Source organism: Thunnus maccoyii, chromosome 17 (genome assembly GCF_910596095.1).
Source record: "Thunnus maccoyii chromosome 17, fThuMac1.1, whole genome shotgun sequence".
In the NCBI taxonomy this organism is placed as follows: Eukaryota; Metazoa; Chordata; class Actinopteri; order Scombriformes; family Scombridae; genus Thunnus; species Thunnus maccoyii.
Genome location: NC_056549.1, coordinates 29,362,729 through 29,370,505, shown reverse-complemented (window position 1 = coordinate 29,370,505; position 7,777 = coordinate 29,362,729). Strand labels below are relative to the sequence as shown.

The following is a 7,777-nucleotide window of genomic DNA, read 5'->3' as shown; positions in this document are numbered from 1 at the left end:
GCTAGCCAAGCCCCAACAAAGGAGGAAAAATCCACCATCCAACAACACCAAAGCTGTCTGATTTACATGTTGGAACTTTGTATATGACAGGAATTAGGACGTAGCTCAAATCTAGCAACCCCACTGAGGACAGGACTATTAGGATGCCACATGCAGGCACTCCACTCAGCAGTGGTTGGCCAAAAAATAGCGTCAAGGCTAACTGCTGCTAAAACCACAATGCCTCCTTTTTACATTTCTATTTCTGCACCCATTCAATAAACAAGATGCAACATGTTAATAGGAGAACTCTGGAGTTGTTATTTACACAAGTGTGTATATTATACATCATTAAGACAAAACTTTTTTTTTTTTAAAGTAGAACTTATATAACTTGTATAAGTTAATAAGTAAGCAGTAAAAAAAGTCAAGTCTTTTTTTTGTAAAGTGTTGTTACAAAAAAGTGTACAGCTAAAATGAATTATGCCTTTAATGAAGTTACTAAAAATATAGTGTTGGATCTGCTGTCAATTATTCCATGATGAGGAAGCAGCTGATCTGATAACAAGTGTTCTAGAAATTTCAGAGTGATGAGGGTGATGCATGCAAATAGATGACATTACGACAAATAGCTTCCACCACTCTATGTCTGCATAAACTAAGAAAGCAAGTCTTTCTACACCAGGAGCTCTATTTCACCCTATAGCCTGAACAATATGAAAACCCTCAGGATGATACAGAAGTGTGCTTCATGTGTATTGTGTAGTTGTTTATCACACTGGCCAAGAGTAAATAAGGATGAAGCTGGATGAGACAGCAGTGACTGTCACTGTCATCATCATGGCCAACCTCCTGTTCAATATTCCTGTTCCTTCATTCATTCTCAACCTGTTGCTCATCATCTGTATTTGCAGGAGCCTCTCCTATTGATGAATCATCCCTGCTAAGATAAAACAACATAAAGGAAACACGAAATCAACTGCATGATAAATATAATACAATCAACACATCTATGTGTAGCAAGTTTTTGGAGAGACCAGAATTTGCTGTCCGGGGAAACACAAAGGGAATTTGATGCTAAAAAGACTGTAAATGTGTCAGATATCCACTTGATATGACTAACTCAGACTGCTGAAGCCTCATATCAGCTTCACAGAGACTTTTAAATGACTGTGTGGACACACTGTGGATTTTGGCCTCCATCACTTACATTGAAAGCACATTTGAAGGGGATCTTTTAATAGCCAGTATGACCCGGAGGAATGATTACAGTGAGGAAAACCTCTTTCACTGTTCATATGGACACGTGACACACCTGAAAAATCGTGAACCTGTCCTTAAGTATATACACCTTTTAAGCAATTTACAGAACTGCAGTGAATATCAAATATATGCAACAGTCATAAGTCAGGGACTGTATTGAATCTACACTCAGTGCCAACACTCATGTTTTTTTAATGTGATCGATGAAAACTGAAGAAACCTACATGACAAGAACCAGAAATCTGTTCAAGTTCAGTGAATGCTTATGAAGTTTGATCACTGCATTTACAAACTAGCAGGGATGCTTCTGAACAATAGAGAAAATCTGTAATTCTATACATCACATCATACTGTATCACACAGCTAAGCCTAACCTTAAGAAACATCTCGTTAGTGTCACCTTTAATGGTTTAGCAATGATTTTTTTATGGTTGAAACCAGTATTTCCATTGTAATTTGGTACAGATGCTTCAGTGTTTATAATTACTGTACATATCCATTAGTTAGCTAGTAATGGTCACTTTTGAGCAGAAACAGTCTTGCGTTTACAGTTTACCAAAATACTTAGCTGCCACATTCTTATTCGTCATAGATAAAAAATCTTCCATTATCTTCACTCTGTTCATGACTAAAGTTATGATACTGACATTAATGGGTCCCAAGCAAGCAATTAAGTTTGTTGGAGAATTTGTCATGAGGTCAGTATTTTACTTATTTCAAAGGAAATAGAGACCACTTGTGAGCAAATTTATCTGTACATTGTTTTTCATGCGATTGAGCCACAGACAAAGTATGGTAAGAGACTGCCCCCTGGTGGTTCATGATTTGCAGTGGCTGAAAGCTCGAAATTCATGAGACAGTCTCAACCTTCTTTTGTTCCGTATTTTCATAAACGTCCCATACATGTCTGTCACACACATCAACACTGCCTTTAACAATAATGAACAAAGTATGTGCACTTGCATTAGTGCAACAACATGATTGGCTTGATATGAAGAATTAAACACTTGGCTTGACAGTGAGAAAATGAATAAAGGCAACTACAAGATATGTAGGCAAATGTTTTCAGTGGTGCATGGTGGCCTGGCAAACGTTAGACAGCATGCCTCAGGTGATCAATATTCCCATAATGTCAGAACCCAGAAAAACCAAGCAGCAGTGTCTCAGTTCTTTGTACCCCAAGCATCTCCTAAGACAGATGTGATACTGACAGCTTTTTAATCCCTTTTATGGTATAACATCATGTTCTGATTGATTAGATTTCCTATCTGGTGGTATTTACTAGCAAATAGATGCCAAATAGATGAATCACACCACAAAGGACTGATTTTCTTGTTACTTGCCCTATAAATCTAAGCCTCTGAGGTGGGCATGGCTTCTAGTAGGCTACATTATGATGCGATTTGTTTATTAACGTTGCCATGCCCACATTGTGCATAACACAGTGAAGCATGCTCTCAATCAGCTCACTATAGATGTGGAAAACATTGTGCTGAAGGTCTATGGCTTCTTCTCCACATCTGCCAAACAAAGAGAATTGCTCAAAGGTAGTTCTCCTTCAATCCAGTCATCAGGCTTATGCAAACCTGGACTGTTCTGAAGTCTTACTTCATCAGCCTGGGGTATGAATGTCCCAGACAGATCAGAGCTTTTTTAAAGCTCAGTGAAGACTCAACTGAGGAAGATGGCAACGTTGTGGAGGTTTACCTCCTCTTCTGTAATAACATCCTCTTCCTCTTTGAGGAAATTGTAAAGACGCTGGAAAGCGATTCAACCACCTGTGTTCAGTTACATTCAATCACGGATAACTTCAAGCAAAAAAAAAAAGCTGCAGCATCTCCTCTCACATGATGCACACAAGGCAAGGGCAGATTGCACTGCATTTCGTAACACGGCTATTGCATACATTGAAAAATGGTTTGACTGGCTGTTCTCCCTGCAACCTCTTTCTCTGCGCCATGGCATGCTTACCTTTAGTGATATCGAGATGGTCACTGGTAAGCTCAACCTCATCCATAAAGTCAATGTGGATGACCTATATGATGAATGCACCACAGCAAATACCATTCTGAGGAGGCTCAGAGAAGATGCAGAAGATGAATGGAAGTCCAAAGGCAGAGCAAGCAGGTGGGTGGCTGTCTTTCAAGAATCTGCCCTGCCTAACATGCTGTACATCATCAGCCACATCCTGAGCATTCCAGCATCCACCGGACATGTGGAAAAGATATTTTCCACAGTAGTCAACAAATGGAGTGACAGCAGGAACATGTGCTCCATGGAGCTTTTGAGGAATGAGCTCCTGATCACTCTCAACTTTGAGCAGTCCTGTTCAGAGTTTTACTGCAGGATTTTGAAAGACAAACAACTACTCAATGCTGCAAGGAGTGATAAGAAGTACACATGGAAAAAGAAGTAACACACAGTGAGGAAGAGAGAGAAAGCTATTGACTGTTTAACCCTGGCTTGCTGCTCCACACAGAAAGAAAGAAAAACTTTCAGATGAACTGATGAGTGGAAGAGGGTTGAGGGAAGGAGCAATGTTTTGCAGTTTTAAAGTTTCATAAATTGGAATTTGCACACCCAGAATTTGGGTTTCTTTCATTTGTGGTGAAACAGGAAACATAAAGGACATTAAAATAGTGACATAAAGTCAGGAGACGTGTGGCACAATGAGCATCACCATCCTGAGATGAATTCCTTCTTTCTAGAGTCCAGAGTATATTTTTTCAAACACCCCATTGATGTAGGTCAAAAATTTGGAATTTTACGTTACGTATGTTTCATTGTGCATACATAACTATCTGTTTTTGTGTTTACAGATTATTTATTGAAGGCTTATATGAAGTTTGTGCACCTATTCAAGTCAAATTTAAGACTGACTGTTTAAGGGATAAAAAACATAACTTCAAGTTCCCCTATTTCTAATGTTCATTGTTAAACTTTTAAGTATGAATCTAAATGCTTTCTAGAAACAATGTTTTAAATTATGATTTACTACCACTGGCAGCCCACTCATAGGGCCCATGGTGATCAGGAGCCACAATATTTTATTTTTCTGCATGGATGGTGGCTGGTGGAGGTGGGAGCCGTGGACCTTTTAACAGAAGCTGGAAGACGGTGCAGAAGGTGATGATCCTGATTTATTTGGGTCAAGAATAAAAATATACAGAATGCTGGATAAAAAGTAGTCACAAATGTATACAGTGTACAGATATACAGAGGCCAATTTGGTATGGTAAATATGTAGTTTCAAATGTGGTGCATGACTAGACATTTCACAGGTGGTCCTCATCTGATGCCATGGCAAGACTCTGTCTCTGTGGCCTCTGGAAAGAATACAACAGTTAGGAATATGAAAGGATCCACATGTTGAATCTTTACATGCCCAAAAGAAAAAAAAAGAGTTTATTATTGAGAATGGCCTTTGACCTGTGTTATGGCCCCTGCCTAACCTACCTTAAGTGTATTGATGCTGGTGTGGTAATGAGTTATTGTTATATTCTTGTGTCCATAAAGGTATCTGAGAGAATGTGGTTGTGGCAGCCAGCTGAATTCAGAGCACCTGGGCCTAATGCTACCAGAGGATAAAAGGTCAACTCCAAGCATTGTTTGGGCACTCTCTCACCTTGACTCATTCCAAACAGCAGCTGCAGGGTTTTGTTTTTCATTTGATTCTAGTTTTGTTTTTACTCCACAACACCTTACACTTCATTGTTCACACATTCACACCTACATTACTGATGTTACTAACTGACACACACTGTAATTGCAATTATTTCTTCAATTGTTTACTTAATTATCATAAATATCTCTTAATTTACTGCCATCTGTTGTTTCTGTTCCCACATTATGACACCTGATCAGATGTGTCCTGGGTTGTGTTGAATAGCATTGTTACTTTTCTGTTATATATTTTCTCAGTAATAGGGTAATAGAAAAGCAGCACTTTTCTCTGAGAGTTTGACCAGAACTGACTCTAATGTCAAATAGATAAACTCTATGAAGAATAACCATATTGTGAATATAGTGTAACAACCATCTCTTGCACAGCAATCGAGTCTGATACATTTTCATGTCATGTCTCCTGCTGACCTGTGTCTGCGATGGCTCCTGAGTGGTCGAGGCTGGTACAGCTGACAGCACACCATGCTGATGTGGATCATCTGGCTTTCTGGGTCAAAGTTGTGTCCTGAGGACACTTTTTTTTCTTACTACAGCCCTCTGAAGTTCTAGGATGGAGCTGTAGACTTTTGCCTCCTTCAGTATCTAAAATATGAGAATGACAAGAACAGAAATACTCAGAACCTATTAAATGATTTTCAATGTCCTCTGTTTAAACATGAAAAAAACTACTGAGGTATTCAACACGATTGTGTTCAGTGGTGTTGTTGTCTTTTCCAGATAATTTGAACTAACTCAAACTGAAAACATATGGTTTTCAGTCTGATAATCCTCACTGTATATAACAGTTACAGTATATTGATGTATATTATCCAATTGACGCTGCTTCTAAGCTGTGCTTATTTGAGAAACCAAACATCATCTTTTGAAAAAGAAAAAAAAATCAAAAAGCAATAGAATTACTCTGTGTGGAAATGTCACAACTTTTCTCACCTGTCTGAGAGTGACTACTGACTAATTTTCAGTACTGGAAAGGGCAGGACGAGGTAATGTGGCCTGATGTTGTTGGTCATGATGTTTTCATGGAACCATCTTCTGGGTATCTGCAAGAAAACATAAAATATACAACTGATCTAACAGTACATTCAGACTGGAAGTGGAAGCGCTGCGAAGTGTCAATTCTCGCACAAGCAGGAGCCTGTTTGTTCACACCTGAAGCGTATTTCTCCATGCCGGTCAACAAGCGATTGTGCTCCTCTGCTCTTTTAACGTAAAGCTGATCTTTATTCAATAAAATAAATATTCACTTAAATTACACAATCTTAATAACCAAATCAGTCCATGTGTAATCAGTGCAAACAGGTCAAGCTAGCACTAGCTAGCAAATGAACTAACATGCTAATGCTAGTGGACTACCATGCTAATGCTAGCATCATTTGCTAACATCTGACTGAATGTCTGAGAATGTGTCTGCCTCAGGGAGTTTTTTTCTTGCATCCTCATACTTTTCTGGAAAAATGAAATGACAAAGCTTTTGACTCAACCTAAAAAAAGCCAATTAAGAACTCAAAATTAAATGGTGACACAATAAGCCATCACATAATGTGTACATTTTTGATACTGTATGTACTAGGGATGCACAATATTATCAGCATGTCATCAGTATCGGCCGATAAAAGCTCTAAAATGAAATATCGGCATCAGCGAATTCTGCCAATTATAAAAAGGCCTTCTCCTCCGCGGCCTAATGGTGCTTCCCTTAACTGACTGTGTCACCCTGACGGTCCGGGTGCTTCCTCCGCAGGCTCCACTTCACCCAAGCTGTCCATCAGACCCACTGCTTCTTCCCACTTTAACCTGAGTAACAAACCAGGGCTCAGTGCTCCGGTTGGATCCACATGGAGAGCCAGGGCTAACGTTAGCTGGGAGACTAGCTGGCTGTGCTAAAATCCAGATCATGAATGCATCCTTTGCTCTGAATCAAACAGTAGAGTTAGGATCTAGTTAGGAAGTGTTGTTTTGCCACACATTATCTTGTTGTCACATACTGTATCCATTAATGATACATATTACATGCTACAGTGGTGAGATCTAGCTGTTGAAATTACATGTTGACACAGTTAAGTCTTTTTTTGTTGTTGTTGGTTGATTAATTCTGACAGATGAAATGACAATTAACCAATAAAACATGTGGATCGTTATTAAAAATATCTGTTATAAACACCACAACTTTTCATGAACAATGTGACCTTCCTTCAGTTTAATCACATTGCAATAAGTTCCCTTCTTAGTGCAGGTCTTGAATAGTTAGCCTTCATAATGATGCACTTAATCATAGGCAGAAGAAGGTCTGAGACAATATAGATCACATTGGGATTAATCTCCAGCACTTGAGAGTAGTTATTTAGCATCGATTACAACATAAAAAAGAATTTGCACTGGAAATGAGTCTGTTAAAGATGCTAATATTTCTTAGCATGTCAACAAGATGATGACAAAGGGAAATAAGACAGCGCAAACGGCAGGATGGCACAGAGACAAAGCCATATGGACTATTTGTGCTAATAAGTCCCTTGGCATTACTGAGGCATATGGACTCCAGTAATTACAATTTATAGTGCAAATTTTGGCAGAATCATTCACTTTGTGATACAAGCACCAAATTTCGCACAGGGACTCATCAAAGGTTAGTTCATATAAAAAAAATTTGCCACTAAAAATAGTTAGCCACTTGAAAATTAAACTGTAATTGTAATTATATGAGTGACTGTCATGCACTACCAGGGCACAATGGTGACATCACTACTGTGAAACTCAGCATGGAGTTCAATGTCAGCTTCTGTAAAGTAATACAGTTAAGTGTCCCAAAAGATATCTAATTAGCCCCCATGTGAGTTAGATATCCACACCTGAA

At 38.8% G+C, this 7,777-nt stretch overlaps 1 long non-coding RNA gene across 2 annotated transcripts; it reads right to left on the bottom strand.

The window, feature by feature from the left end:
• Window positions 1–4,383: 4,383 nt before the first annotated feature.
• On the bottom strand, window positions 4,384–6,928 carry LOC121882514. 2 transcript variants are annotated; one of them, XR_006092105.1, is made up of 4 exons: window positions 6,076–6,928; window positions 5,857–5,966; window positions 5,335–5,508; window positions 4,384–4,568 (listed from the first exon to the last, which is right to left on the bottom strand). It is a non-coding gene; the product is annotated as an uncharacterized LOC121882514 (long non-coding RNA). The 2 variants fall into 2 exon arrangements; XR_006092104.1 differs by having other exon boundaries at window positions 5,857–6,928.
• Window positions 6,929–7,777: the final 849 nt, after the last annotated feature.